Source organism: Bombus vancouverensis, unplaced genomic scaffold, assembly GCF_051014615.1.
Source record: "Bombus vancouverensis nearcticus unplaced genomic scaffold, iyBomVanc1_principal scaffold0073, whole genome shotgun sequence".
NCBI lineage: Eukaryota > Metazoa > Arthropoda > Insecta > Hymenoptera > Apidae > Bombus > Bombus vancouverensis.
This window is the reverse complement of record NW_027468964.1, coordinates 230487-247310: the sequence shown is the minus strand read 5'-3', so window position 1 is coordinate 247310 and position 16824 is coordinate 230487. Positions and strand designations below refer to the sequence as shown.

The 16824-nt window shown below is 41.7% G+C and overlaps 1 pseudogene; it reads right to left on the bottom strand.

Moving 5' to 3' along the window:
- Window positions 1-305: 305 nt before the first annotated feature.
- LOC117164564 (GTPase-activating Rap/Ran-GAP domain-like protein 3) lies at window positions 306-14421 on the bottom strand (annotated as a pseudogene).
- Between the last annotated feature and the right edge of the window lie 2403 nt (window positions 14422-16824).

Below are 16824 nucleotides of genomic sequence, written 5' to 3'. Positions count from 1 at the left end.
GTTTGTAGAGTAATTCCTACACTTACGTACGTTTCGTTCTCCGTACGTTGAATCGAATCGATGGACGCTTGTGTGTGCTTGTACGTATCTCGCGAAGCGTGAATTTTGTAGGAACGTGGCTAAATTACAACAAGCGTCGTATCGCTCTCTCCTTGATCGAAACAAGCTATTCGGCATTTTTTCATTTCTCAAGATACGTCGCAATCATATCGTATAGACTGTTTGGAAATTATACTGTATATACGTCTATAATTATAATATATACGACTAGATATTTTAGGCGAAACGAGGAAAAACAAAGATGGCACGTTCTAACTTGCATTTACTTTTGGCATTTGTAATATTTCTGCCTGTCGCTCACTCCTACCCATGCTGCGTATCTCCGCGATTCTAAATCTCTCACAAATGCATAAATATCCGCCGTCCGATACTTTTCCAACTCTTTCTCTAACATTTTTCCAACGCGATAGAAACATAAATTTGATCTGGGTTCGATCAACGTTCGAATAAACGCTAACGCGGACAAAGTCAGGTTCGCATAAAAATTGTAAAACTGTTAATTAAACGGTCTAATTGTAAAAGAAGAGAAAGAAACGGCGCGCGTACGTGTATTTTATCTCGATTGCTCTTTGCAACGGCAGTAAATTCTAGCTACAGATGAAACGCACCGAATCGTGCACGATCCGTTGTCGCTTTTACAATTGGATCGAGGCACGAGCTTCAGGTGATCGCAGTTGCGATCTGTCGGAAGGAAGGTCGTTTATACGTTGTGCGCGAAGCTCGAGTTTAAAGGAAATTTTGTTTCACCCGTCGGCGCTCATGCACTCGCAACCAATCAACGACGATTATTACCAACGACGTTATTAATAAATAGCAGGCACGCTCGATCAACCATGTAACTTTTTGTACTAATAGAAATCACATTTTCGTATTTACGAAGACACGTGCTTTTCCTATCTTGCGTTTTACGCTTTATCGTAACTTAAACGTAAGTTACTAAACGCAGCAAGAACGTAAGACGTAGAGTATTGGAAAAACATCTATCGTTATACAGCTAAGAAACGATTAAGAAACGCGTTAAAAAGAAAATGGCGCATTTTTCATCGGTTAGATATGGAAAAGGTTACGGGATTAACTTAGTAAGGAGCGAGTGTCGCTAGCGATCGCTAGCGATCCAGCCTATTTTCTGAGTCGAGGCGGAAGCACGTTGGTCGGCGATGGCGTTGGACTGCTGCTACACGATCTGCTCAACGCTCTGTGAGGCTCAACGCTGAGGAAACTCTTGTCGCTGGTCGGCGGCGCCGAGATGATTTCTGGCTCGGCAGGGCTGGGACAGCGTCGTTGCGAGCACGTTGACAAGCTACTTCTCGATAACGTTTGCAACGGTATTTGGTAGATTCTTATCGGCTTCCAGTCGCCCTGACTGTCTATAGAAAGCAAAAGACAATTATTCTCGATTATATCGATTTCCTACTCGTATCAACGTTAGCTACTATACTATACTATAACGCCAGATATAGTACGTCATGGTTTTCTAGACTTTTCGATTTAGCAAGTTGTTGGCACAGTGTTGGCGCGTAAACGTGTTTATCGCTGCAAGCGTATTTTATATATATATACCGTATAGATATCGTTCTAAATAAATAAATAGATAAATAAATAAATAAATAAATAAAATAAATTATCCTATTAGGATAAATGTAGAATAAGTAGAATAAGTAGAAAATGACGATCGGTTTGGAGAAGACGGACACGTACTTTGCTGATTGGATCGAGACGTAGAAGATTGGGGGAAAGGAGGCGGACTGGAAACCGGTTCTTCCTTGTCCATGGGTTTCGAGTCCAGGCGAATTCTTTCGCATTTTCCAGGCAGAAATTCCGGAGCCGTTGTGGCGAAGAAGATGTCTTGCTTCGAAGTGATTAGATTCAGGTTTGGCATGGCGATCGTGTGCACCAAATTTCCATTGATTATCAATCGTATCTCCATGGTGTCGTTGGTAAAGGCGATCACGTAGGGAAAGGCACAGGCTGAAAGTTTGTATCGGGACACGAAGGATTATCGAAAAATAAAGAACGACGAAACGTAAAGATGCAAAGATACGTTACCTATTGCCGCAGGAACGGAATTCCAGTTGAAATCGAATTCCGTTGCTACGGTATTCTCTTCTAAGAGTTTTTGAAAGTGACACGTATCTGAGGTAACAAAGGCAGGTAAGCGAGTATCGATCGACCACGTCGTTGTTGCATCGCTGCCACCAATTCTTCCTCCGTTTAACCATAATTCTACCGTTTATTATATTTATTAAATTCTTCGGTTTCCCATTTCGCTTCTTATTCGACTTTTAGCTAGATCGATATACATAGGCACGACGTATCGTTGAAATCGAACGACGACCTTCTATCTTTAAATTTTGTCTACCTTTAAATTTACATTTTTCACCTTTATTCGGCTGTTTACAATTTTCAACTGTACTTTCGTATTACGTCGCTCTTTCGTCGAGTATACTGCAGTAAGTACAACAGGCCAAAGAACCTTTACGTTTTTTACTTTACTTTACGACTTTGATACGTTCGATCGGTTTAGCGTATAGCGGTGCGTTTGCTCCAACCTCTATACTATATACATATATAAATACGTACTGTTGTAGCAGAGTAACAATTCGGGTTCTTCGTCTTCGCAGAGATCCAAAGCAGCCACCACGTGTGGTTTCGGTGTTCCCTCGATGTGAAGAATTCTCGTGCTTCCAGAAGCTGAGATCAATTCAAAATGATGTCGGACACCGCAGCAAAGCGTCCATTCGTTGTTCGAATCTGTATTTTCTACTATCGTTACCAACGTCGGAGATTCGCTGGCGTTCAACTCCTTCAAATGCAAAAATCCTTCCACGGTGTCTGTGTCCGTAGCGGAACACCATGCGGTCCACGCGGCGCTATGTTTCCATTGGAAAACTATCAAACGTCGGCCGACCGCTACGCACTAAATAAAATAAAAAACGATATCCGAATTACCAAGGTAATCTGAATTTCTCTATTATCGTCCTATATTTATTCCTATATTTCCTATATTTATAATTCCTATATTTATAATTTACTCGAACAAAACTACTACTAACAAAAATATACATAACTATCGTACGAGTAGTTCAAGTAATTATTAGACAAATGGAAGATTAGATAAATTTGCTTTTTACTCGGTCCGGTAGATTCTAGGGTCTCGATGCCATCGCCATTGATACATCGTACACGCACCTATACTATACTATACTATGTTTAGCGACGCGATCCGAAAATCTTGGAATCCTGATAGAATATATATATATATATATATATATATATATATATATATATATATATATATATATATCAGATAAATTGGCAGACGATTCGAATTCGATCGGAGTCTGGAATCTTTTAGTATTTTTACGACAATTCCGAGTCCGATGATACGCTGTTTCGACAAAAGCAATGGAAAACACTCGCCTACGAAACACATTTAAACTTTCGCGACTTACTACTCGCCATACGATCCAGATATTTTCAGCTTCGAATCGTGTTCCAAGCGATTTTCAAGCTTTTGCGATCCCAATACGCGTATTACGTTAAAAAACAAAGAAAAACTCATCTTTATACGAACAGCCAAAGCTTCGACAGCAAGATCGTAAATTATCGAGCTTTTAATCAATATATATCGGATATATTTATCGGATATAAATATACGCAGCAGTGTAGCGGTTGTAGTTTCCATGTGCAAACAAAGCTTAAATAAGCAAAATTACATAAGAAGAATCGATTCCAAGTATAAGCGCTAATTCGAAAATAATTTCTTTAAATATTTCAGCAACGCGAAGCAACGATCGTTTTTCGCGTCTGTTTACACGTTACAAACACGATTGCTTTGCGTCAGCCGATCCACGCGAGTTACATCTGTACAGCGGTTTTTACTCGAGAAATTACGTAAATTGTCGACAACTCGAAAAATTAAGCCGCCACTGACCTTTCCTTGACAGCAACGTTTTTCGTCGTCTCGAGTCGATTGTCCAAATACAGTCTATTTTATAAACATACGCGCTACGTACTGCGTACGTTCGGTTAAAACAATAAATCGAAATAAGAGGAAAAATGTATATAAAAGTTGCTCGTACGAAACGATCAACTCTCTCCACTCGACAATTTCAATTCTTGGGAAAAATTTGAAAAGCCACTGTCGTCTATTCTTTTTCTCTCTCCTTTTTCCTTTTCTCTTGTTCGGTACATACCATGCGCAAATGAGAGCCACCAGGCATAGTAACGGTGTATAAATGGCAGCCCCGAGTTCTAGGTAGTCTTCTTTCCTTTATATGCGCTCGTCCTCTAACAGCCAAGGGACGAACACGAACACGAGTACGACGAATCAAGGGCTTAAATTTTGTAGTGGCTCGCGTGAAATTGTCGCAATCGTTTTCTTCGCTTTCGTCGCCGTCGTCGTCCGCATCGTCCTCGTCGCCATTGTCTTCGCACTCTTGATCGTCTTCATGATCGTTTGCAATTTCGGCAGGCCTACTCGTCGTGCTATTCTCGAATTCTCTTAGACGAAAAACGTACACGTTGCTATCTTTGCCTTTATCACCGGCTCGAAACAACAATATTCCGTGTTGCTCGACCACGTCTAGCTGTTTAATTTGCACGGACTCGTCGAAGATCAGTCTGTGCGATAAACTGTCTGAAACAGAAAATGCATTGGAAGGTTCTTGCGTTTTGTAATTTCGTAGTTAGGAACAGAGAGAGAGAGAGAGCATCGGTTTTCTCTGTCCTCGACGAAGGAAAGCGTGCTCTCCTTTTATATATTTTATTATTTCATATATTTCATATTGTTATTTCATACACGCGTCATCTTCTTTCTTTCTTTCCTTTCTTCCTTTATACTAACGAGGTTTTCGCTTAATAAATAAATCAATTTTCTGATTGTACAGTTTCGCACAATTTGTAAGAGAAGACGTATTTTCGAAAATATTCCCTGTAATGGTAAAATAAGGTTTTGATAATGCTCGATTCACCTTCGATCAGAAAAGTTCCATTCTCGGTAGCCAAGATCAGCTTGTTATCCAGCCAAACGTCGCCGCATACGACTTCGTGCGGGAAATCCGGATAGATACACCTCGGCTCCCACGGTCTAGGCTTCAAAGGACCAGCAGTGGCCAAGGAAGTTGGCGCCAAACCTCTGACGATCGCTTCGAGTTTCAGGGCCTGTCCGACGCGCACCATCTCCACGGCACGGGTCTCCTCGCGACGTCGACCTGGAGCCTCCACGACATCCGACAATGCTCGTCGGTTTAACATACTCTGCGAAAATTTCATCGATTTTCCTTTCTACGGGGAGAGTGTGCCGCCAACAGTTAATACATACAGCTAGTACAGTTTTCGTTGCTCGCCAGGCGACGCGGGCGGTTCGGAAATTCGTGCAAAGGCGGAGAAAAGTGGCAATTTACCGTTTTCACGATCATTTTATCGCTTGTCCGTGCTCCGATCGCGTTCTCCGATAGCGCGTTGTTCGAGACGTCGTCGACGAAATGTCGCAACGCAAAAAACGGCAACGCGCTATTAAAAGAGACGCTTGAAGCCAGAATTCACGTTGTATCATCTTTTACGTACTCGTTATCGTGCGATAGCTTTGGTCGAATAACGCCTACGTACAAGAAAACGCGTCGAAGCTTGTGTAAATATTGTATTTCGAGTAGTTTTATCCGCGTAGACGAACGAATTCGCGATAAATACTCCTGATAAATACTCGCGATTGCAATTACAAACAGCGTACTAATTAAAGGCAGCTGGACCGAATCTTTCAGCATTTTATCCAAAGTATTCTAGTATTTCTTACATGCCTTCTAATTCGGATTTCCCTAATTTGGCTTTCTAGCTACAGGTCGTCTGACGAATTTTCAACACGAAGAATATTATAGATGCGATAACGAACGAATCGAAACGCATTACTCGAACAAATAACAGAAAAACCGTGTTTTATTAATAACAACGAATAATACCGCAAGCACGTATAAATACAGAGATGTTCGATACTGGATAACAACGAGTACACAGGTGCCGATAATACTGTCGGAACTAAGAGCAACTTTATCAAAGAAGGATCTAAAAGCGAGAGGAAATGCATATAAATATGATTGATCGATTAGACTTACGTTGCTCTTGCTCTCCTGCGAGTGTTCTTGATACATATCCCGAAGAAGAGCGTCCAGGGTCCTTTCCCTTTTTTGAGCAAACGTTGGCGTGTTGAACGTGGCTTTCTCGCCGTTTATTAACTTGACGAGAAGAAATTCTCGCAGGGTGTACGGGTCCTCGAACACAGGCGGGCATGGAAGGCTCGGGCCAAACAGAGGAACGTTTTCGTCGCAGTAAATGGCCACGCGCCATCCTTTGCCGTTTTCTTCGGCCGATACCACGGCAAACACGTCTGTATTTGTAAATGTATCGCGTGAACGTCGAATTAACGATCTTGTTTATCCTTAGGAAAATATACAAGAAGATGGTGAAAGAAGACGTTGGAAGAAAGAGTTTTCTCCGCAAAAGTGGCGTGTATTTGCGAGAATGGGCCGACACATTGTTCGCAAAGGTGCGAACTCGTCGACCACCAGCTGCAAATTTGCGCCGCGCATCGCCCGTTGTAGCAGAACCGACAAACAGGTCTGCGACTTTGCAGCCGGCCGGTCGGTGGGTCAGGTTATTTACGGTAAAAATGGTATCGTCTACGGTATATCGTTATGTAACCGTCGTTATATTACGGGATTCTTAGGAGCTGCGACCAGGCATTAGCTCGTCAAAATGACAATTACGTCGACTAACGTCTCCCTCGACCTCGAAACCAATCGTTTCGCTCTCGTTCGAAACATTTCTCCACACGATTCGGTTATATCGCGGTTATATCGGTTATATCCGAAAAGATCGCAGCTCTTGCCTACACGGATAGACGTATTTATATTTTTATCTTACTTTGTTCTTTCCTCCTTATCTTACCGATCGATTAAAAATGATATTAGAAACTCAGCCTAGATCGAAAAAATGTAGATAAATGGCGTATCAACTTACGGGTAAATTGACTTTTGATGCAGTTTGGGTTGATCGTACTCACATGGTACATCACTTCGTGTCCCGCGTACACCGTATAATAACTCTCGTTGCGAGTCATGTCGCCTGCAAACGTTCAGAGAGAGTTCGCACTTTGAAGAAGAAACTCGAAAAAAATACAACACGAAGAAAAAATAACAACGACGACAAACGAACATGAAAAACTAGCGTTTACCTTACCGTCGACCATATTTTCAAACCATAGCTACCACCTACTAACTACATAGAAACGGAAATAAGAACGGTACCTTTTACGTCTAAACCATCTCGATACTTGTCCCAATTCTTCAGTTCTATCCTCTCGCCCACAATTTCCAGGAACTTGTCAAAATCTGGACTACCCTTCTCTGTAAACCGAGCGAACAGATCGCGTATCGAGACGAATTACGAATCAACGTTGGAATCGTATTTTTCTAAAACTTGAAACTCGCTATGAAACGGATACAAGGCGGTGAAAAATTGCTCGCGTAACAGTGCTATAGACTCGCGAGAAGCTACTTTTTCGTACGACGGTTAAAATGCTTGAAACGATCGAAACGGCTAAAACGGTCGTAATAGGTGGAACGTACGCTTTAAGCGAAAGCGACCGCCGTTCTTCCGCATAGTCGTCCAAGTTTCAAGGGTTGGTCGATTCGTCTTGGTTAAATTTCAATCGAAACTTTTCCTCCGCTTACCGTTGGATAGCATTTCGTCGTCGGTCGTTTGCCCTTTCTTCGCGTATATCACGCCAAACTTGAAGTTGACGGAACCCTCTTGCTCTTCCAGCAACAGCAGATCCTGCGATGCAAAAATTTCCAAAAGTTCAACTCCACCGTCTCCTTCTTACGATTTCCTACAGTTTCTCGCAATTTCGTACGGTTTCTGCCGTTTTCCCACACACACACACACTTGTAGAAATAAAGACGGAAAAGCTGTTTCTTATTAAGTTAATCGCAGGATTGGCCACTTACCTTTTGAAAACCTCGCGCGGAGCCTTATCGAGTTTCTCAAGACCAAAGAAATTGCTGAAATTTTACCAATTAGTTACTTCAACTTGACTTAATTTTAATTTAACCGAAGAAAATTAGCAATCAACGAGCAGTAAGCAAGTCCGTACCTCAAGATCTGCCTGATCGTCATCGTTTTGTTCGCAGAGTATGGCAGCGATATCTTCTGTGCGCCCTAAATTCGTTACTCTTTCATTCATCGATCGCTGTAAACTTTTTTTTGCCTCGCCTTTCTCTTACATAGTGTCTTTTAATACGTAATAACATCCGAAGAAAAAGTGTGGCTATAAAAAGTCACAGTATCGACACTGTTTAGTGATAAAACGGTTCGTTCTACCGTTCACCTACTAATCAATCGATTCTCGAGAGATTCGCAAGAACGTTCGATTCTCTAGCATTTAGCGGTAGACTTTCGTGCGTTTCGTTCTATGAAAATGAAACGCGGAGAACGCGATAAGTAGATAACGGTATCCTTCGTTGCGAGATAAGGCTATGTGCCGATACTTCTTCTATATATAACTATACATGGGTATAGCGTGCAAGTGCGTTGGCATTTTTCACGTAGAAATCTGCTTTTAGAAATTCATTCGTAGCAAGCGTACCGACGCCTAACTTTTTATCGCTTTCGATTTCTGTCCAAGATAATTGCACAAAGGGATCGTCAATTTATTCCGCGATTCGTTCGTTACTCGTCCATCGAATAATCTTTAAAACGACGAAACGCGATCAGCTGTACGCGAAACCCGGTACACGAAAAACATATGGTTCGTCAAAGTACGATGTTGGAAACGGTCAGCTCCGCGGTAAATTTAGTCTTTCTTATTTTCTATAATTTACTTTTATCGTCTTATCGCCGATATTTACGTTTACGTTTTATTTTTTCATTAGTTTCGATCAAATCATCGTTCATTTCGAATAGAAAAGTATCTGACAAGTTGCAGTAGTTGTCGTAGAGGTACGTAGAGGTACAGGCGGATACTCACAGTTTTTCTCCATAAAATAACTCTGTAATGCGGCACGCTTTGATCGCTGACTTCGCTCGTCACCACCGATAGAAACAAGGGATTCCTTTCTTGGTCCGCGGCAACGTAATTTTGATGCACTGTAAACCAATTTTTCATCGAGTGACAAATATTTTCGATATACGTATAAGTAAGTAAGTAAGTAAGTAAAGTAAGAAATTATACGGATAACGAATTTTTTACGATAATAAACGTAAAAGACTGTCGGACGAGAACGGATCGAGCTAAATCCAAAATAAAAGAATAGGATATTGCTTGAAAAACGCTTGAATAGGATATTGTTCATCCGTCGTTCCTCTTATCCTGTACATGTATATCGAATATACGTACACTGATACTCTAAAAGACTCGTATAACATAACAGCATGTTCTTTACTCATGTTTTCCGAGAAAGTATTTGAAGTACCAGCGCGTTTGGTACTCTGGATTTTCCAATATCGGCGTATTCGGTGATCCGAACATCTGCACACGTGCAAAATCAGTTTCGCCACGGACGTAATCAAATTTTCTGTTAAACGAGGGGAAAGAAGCGGCGCAAGTGGAAAGCGGAAAGCAGGAATATCGCGTGTTTCATGCCTAATTTCTACCTTACTAATTAATTATCTAACTGTACAGAATTACATCGCATTACATCGAACGAATTAGGATCGCTAATAAACAAGTGCCTTTTAGAAACCATTTACATAGTCAGTTACAGCGACGAATACCTTTGTCGCGCATCGTCCACGAATAATCAAAGTAAACGCATTCCAGCATCGTTTTATCGAATTATCTGCGAAGCCGGTACTCCCACCGATCTTATCTCAATTCGTTAACGATAACTTATATATGGTTCGTTGAAAAGCACCACGACGATCAGTCGTCCATGGTACGCGGATGGATGGATGGTACTCGCTTCTCGATAAAAAATGAAAATTAAACAATATCCGGTTTCAATATGGCATATCCGATTTCTGGATATTTACGAGTTTGCTCGTTCTTCGAATATTTCCAACGCGTTAACGAGTATTTTGTACGTCGTTGAAACTAACATGCCGCCGTAACAAAGAAGAAGGAATTTTATCAAGTTGAGAGAACCAGTTAAAAAGCAAACGGATTCGTATAATTACCGATCTCTTACTTCTTCTTTCTCGCCCGGCGAATCACCGTTCTCCACTCGAAATCTTCTTCCATTGTCGGACCCGTCTTGCTCCATTTGTGGCAGCTGAAACGCACCATATCGAGAGACTAAGGTTAGCGAGACCGTGCGAATCTCCTCCGACGACACACGGAAAAAGGAAAAGGAGACGAGAAACAGATAGACCGTCCCCTTTCTCGGCGCTATCGTTGCGCGCGCCTTTCTTCCTTTCGGAACGCGTGCACGAAAAACTATTTTAAAAATAGTCTCGCGTACCATGTCTCGCGTATTACGCGTTACTGCCAAATTCTCTCGGCGCGCACATCTATATCAAGTCGATTTTCAATCGCCCACTCTCCATACAAATGACCACCGCGCTGCTTTCCAAACTCACCATTTCCACGCTGCCGTAATATCGCCTGGAGAGGACACCCCGCCTCGAAATGGCATCCGTGCTGCATCTGAAAATATCATACTGTAATATCGAAAAATAAGGATAGAAAATTTTTTTTCCGATTACTTACAATTTATTAATATTAAATTGAATATACAAATATAAATTGGACAGAGAACGATATTTATTTAACGGAAACTAAATGCAATACTCGTATCTATATCAAATAACTTTACAGTTATTTGATCACTCTCGTCACAACGAATCTAACACACACACTCTCTCTCTCTCTAACAACTCTATCAATTCTCACGACTCTACTCTTCGACGACTCGAAACCTCTAACGACTCTACTCTTCGACGACTCAATTAGCTCTGATCTTCGCCAATACACTCCTGCCCGGTCGTGCTCGCTCTTGCTCTCGTCCTCTCACACACATACACACTTTTCGGCTCACATACTCTGGCCTCTCGATTGCCACTCCTTGAAATATGAAACCGTACCACTGTTTTGACGCTGCTTATCCTTTCTCGTGTCGCTGTTACTAGGCGCTCTTGGATGTAAACAAACCACGAAAGACGACGTACACGGTGTTTTCTAATTTCAGCCGATCTCCAATCAAAGCTATTCTACGATATTACAATACGCGTTTAACGTTCTACGCGGCCACGACGAAACGAAGAAACGGTCGCGGTCTCTTTTGCCCAGCTTCCTGCCCGTGTTTATTGCTTCTTTCCCAGCAAAAAATCTGGGTTAACGAGGCCCCTAAGAAACGAACCACACGTTTCCCGATGAAATTCTTTCTTTACGGCAGACACTCGGTCGCAATTATTTTTCACCCGAGTTATCCAAATAATTCTGCTGTACGATTTGCCGGTGCTCGTTAAAACTTTCCACGATATCCGAACCATCGAATAATAGTTTCTCTAATAGTGTCGTTGCTCTTGTTTCTAGTCGAATTCAGAGTGGCGAGTGAATCTCTATAGCAAGGTTCATCGATTACCAAAGCGTATAACCGCGATCGGTTGACGATCGTCGAACCAGTAGCAAACTACAACCAGCCCCTAAACACTGCTCTATCCAATACATCCGTCCAATTTTGCGTATCCGTCCGACTTTGTCGCGTTTACGCGTCGATACGATCGTCGTTGACGCGTATCTCTAAAAGAACAAACGATTAAAAATATGGAAACAGGTAACTCGGAGAAATTATTAGGTCCGAAAAGGTAAGGAAAATTCAAAGGATAAACTATAGTATCCGGAGTGGACAATTTTTCAGCCTTTTGCCGTTTGTCCTCGTATCTTCTCGCGGGTATTTTAGGAGTTTTAGACCTAAACTCTGTGTACGATCTTAGCCATAGCGTACGATATGGTATATATATACCTCGATTCTAGCAATGACCTTCGACACAGCGCGAATTACGTTCGTACTCGTATAGCGATACGAGCGATACGCGTCGCCGTCTCATTCGATGCAATAGCGATGCGTAGAATCGCAAGCGATGATAAACGGTTAGCAGAGCAGCGAAGGAAGTTTCCAACGAGAATTTATCCGCAACGAGATTTTCGCCTCGCGTTTTTCCGCTTTCCAATCGTTCTTCGTGTTTTCATGCGTGTTTTCATGCGTGTTTTCATCGAACCGGTTACTTCGAACGCCTCGTAGCGGCAAACCCAATATATCGAATATATAAAATAGCGCGCGTTACTATACGACACGCGTTATAACTGCTATATCGTATCGCAAACTCGCATATCGCTCAGCCGTTTTCCGACACAACGATAATAGACCATGTTTAAAGAAACGTACGCATGATGGCTGGATCGTCGGTGAAGATGCGCGCAACGAGCAGCAGACGACAAGGCAGGCACGCAAACCGATCTCGACCTGTTCCTCTGGATCGTCCGAGAAGCAGGCAACGTCTCTTCGTCGCCGTCGCTTTCCGTCACCGAATTCCCATTTCCAGCGCAACTCTCCCTTCCCCCTTTGCTTCGCTTGCTCGAGAAATTCTTCTTCTCTATGCCGACGGTCGTCGACGAGGTCGAGCTCACCGGCAACGAGACTGCCGACACGTTCGTCGACGAGCCGCTCGTCAACGAGACTCCTCGCAAACGAGACACCAGCTTTATGTCCAAGCACAACATCTTTCCACTCTCTCTTCTCTTTCCTCTTTAATTTCCCCCTTTAAATAGTTTTCCCGCCATCTTTACCGATGCACAGTTTCCGCTTCCGTTTCCACGATCTCGTAATTGCTCGAAACAGCACCTTTCTTCTACTCGAAATGTTCACCTTTAATCCGATCCGGTAAAAAACGTCCGTCTTATTATACGCGAGATATTAACGTGTACAGCGTCATTTTCCTACCAAAGCCACAGTAACGACAGAAAATCGTAGAAAGCACGTCGTACACTTTCGTCGTGTGCGAAAACTTTGCACACTGCAACCTTCCGATAATACGTCGATACCGTAGCTTCCCCCGTAGCTCTGTTACGTTCTTTGCCTCTTTCAAATCGATCGCTGTATTAGATACGTTACAAACGATTACTATGTTCAACGACGAACAATACCAACTTAACCACCGATTTACGCTAAGAAGATCGTAGATTTACCATTTGCAAAGGAAAAAGAACGTTTGTTAATTTCTGAATTCTAGTTTCTTCTTTGCTTCGTCTCGTTTACTAAAATCAGCCAGTCAAGATATTATCTTCGTATCGATGTCGTAGAATGTAAATACTTTTTGTAAGAGCGTACAAAATACCGAGCAGAGGGCAAACGGATAAACGAATACATTGTTCAGAGATGTCGAATCGATCCGATTCGAGGATCGTTTCCGAAATTTCATTATTTAATTAGAAAGAAAGAGAAGGTCGACCGATAACCAGATTCGAATTCCCGCGCCTCGAATCCGTATTTCCAGAAACAGAGTCGGAATTACTCTGTCAACACCTTACCACGGCCAGTATTCCGTTCGCATAATTATAATAATTTCTCGGTTCATCCTCATTAAGAGCTACAACGAATTCCAATACTTGGCCAGCGTAACTGTAGCCACCAACTGTTGCAACGGCTACGAAAAGTATTTGTACGTCCTTCTAAGTATTACAGCATTTACTATTTTATTACTATTTAATTGCGCTCGAATATACAAAGTTTCGTATCTTTACTCGTTTAGTCGTATGTATTTTCATACGACAGCGAGAAATTTATTTTCCAAAAACGAATTCGAACGCTACAAAGCGAGCGTTAGCGAGTTTTACATTTCATTCCGATTTATACGTAGATGCTGAATTTTGTATATACGTAGCTCGAAAATCGCTCGAGGGCGAAAGATGCGACAATTCCGAACAAAAGTAGCAAAGTAGTAGCAAAAGTAGCAAATGTAACAAGAAATCTGGATAACAGTCTAAACTACAGCCTTAAACAGAGATCTCCGAGTATATAACGAACTTGATACCATCGCTAGTTATCCGTTGAAAGCTTCGAGGTTCGTAGCATTGGTGCCAAGTTGCGTGATTTATTACCATCGATAAACCACCTTTTTTAAACATGCTGGCTGTCGGACGCGCGCGGACATCGATATCATTGACCGAGTTTCCCTGTTCCGCAGGTCTCTAACCCTTTTGAAGATCGTGGCTACATAATGGAAAAGAGTACCGACGACACTGACCGAGTCCCTTTGCCTTTGCTTTCCTCTCACTTTTTGCTTAACCAGATCTTTCACGTTGAACGAAGCGGCAGTCGATAGGTTGATTTTAATAATCAGACTTCTCTTCCTCTCTCTCTCTCTCTCTCCTTTCACTCAGCTTTGGCACGTTGAAGCTCGGTTATCGCGCCTGGATTGTAAGCGCCCTCCTCCTCCTCCTCCACCTCCACAAAAAAAATGCGTCCGATTATTCGATGTAGGAAAGTAAGAGAGATAAAAAAAATGTACTTCTATTATCGATAATTGACAAGAGAGATCTTCTTCTCACAGTCTAAAAGAAATTCGATGCTGAATCGGTTAATATAATTTCTGCCTTTCCACTTCCTCAACCCGATCGAGCGTTCGCTTGACTGTAAAAAATTTCATTTTCAATTCGATTAATTTTATTTATCGATCGTTATCAACGATAGAGTCGTACGCGTGTTTTAAGAACGAACGAAGAAAGAACGTTTTAAGGAACGATATTACTTCGATATTCACGATATCGATATCAATAATTTTCACTTTTCGTTATTAATTTCCCAACTATTTCAAATGACACCGTATAATTCGCAAAAATATCGATCGTCTTGCAACAACAAAGCGTCGATCCCTTCGTTTTTTCTCCCCTTTCTCGTAAAAAAAATCTTCAAAGTATCAAACGGGCATATACTCGTTGGTTAAATACACAAAAATTCAAATCTTTCGTTTACGAATTTCGTAACGTTCTATGCAGTTTCGTTCACACTGCGAAGAGTGCCAAGATCTTCGGGCAATCGTTTTCATTACCTATTTTACGATGCCCTTTTCGTCCCATTGCGACCACCGTCACCATTATTTGATCGTCGAACGACTCTAAAACGAATCGATCTCACATTATCTTCCAATGGAAAGGCTTTCTTACAGCCTCATACCCGTCACATAGCCACCAAACAGTTTCTTTATCGATGATTCTCACGGTCGATCATCGACGATCAACGGTTCGTTCGAGCGTAATAGCTGCACATAGCCACTGTCGTCGAGTTCGTGTCCGGACGACCTTGATCTCGGCCGTCGTCGATTCAGCCTACGTATCGTATCGATGGGAAAAAGAAAAACGAAAAGGCGCGGATAGAAAACGCGAGTGAAACGATAACACACGGTAGCAGTGACGTTACCGCGTCGGTAAGCACGAAATCGATAAATTGTGACGAATCGATCGAGTATCGGATGGATGAAAAATCGAAGAATTTGCCACGGGTCTCCAACCCCTATTGACAGAGTCAGGACACGACCCTTTCCGAACGAGGATGCAGCGAGTCACGATCAGAGAGCAAGTACTCTTACTAACACGGCGACTCGACGACTGGCGCCACGTCGTCGAGCTCATTGGCTCTCTTTCGTGACCCTCCTCTGACGCCCTCCGCCCCTCTCAACCGAGATCTATCTCGTATGCTTTCAGTCTTATCGCGGTGGCTTCGTTCCTTTCCTGTTCGCGACCTGTACGTGCGTGCTCTCTCTATACATTCGCCTGTCTCCTTCTACCCTACCAACCGACCTACGTGACGCCGAACCGCAACGCGCTCTCTCCCTCGCGTATTATATCAGCCAAACTTTTTATCCTCCTCGAATTCTGCGCTTTGCACATTTTTCCAGCATTACATATAGATTGAATTAAAAAAGTTGCTTAAAAATTATACCGCTACTACTATACAATACTATACTATACTATACTATACTATACTATACTATACTATGCTATGCTATGCTATGCTATGCTATGCTATGCTATGCTACGCTACGCTACGCTACGCTATGCTATGCTATGCTATGCTATGCTATGCTATGCTATGCTATGCTATGCTATGCTATGCTATGCTATGCTATGCTATGCTATGTGGAAATAACATTTTTAAAAACATCTATTTACTTTGTCAATAATATAATTCGCATAGTATAATTCTTAAGGCATTGTAGCGCGAGATTCTTCTGCACTTACGACAGATCTAAAAGCGAAGCGATCCATAGAACGTATATAATATGCAAAAATATCGAAATTATCCAAAGTATACAAATTATTAGATGAAATAATTTTCTATCTAGATTACATCTTTTTAATTATATTCGGCAAAATATACAATGTTATAAATATTCGATATTGCTTATTTTATTATTAATAAGCCCAATAAGCCGAACGAGCTTGAAACCAACATTTTAACTGTTTTATTATGTTTATTTTTAAAATAACATAGAAACAAACTAACTTTAAGTTATAAGATCAAATAAATTATTTTCGAACAATTTTCCACTTTAGTCGACTGCTTCAAACGAGTTATGATAACGAATAATACGGATATTTTCTTCTGCCCATTTCTTTCATTTTTTCCCTTACTCTAGTTAATTGATACTGTACTTGTTACTGTAATAGCAGGTATTATGGTGTTGTTTTTGCGAATATAGTTCTATGTATTAATTAGCCAATTAATATCGGAGAATAATTGGAGATAACATCGAAATAAGATTGCGCTTCAG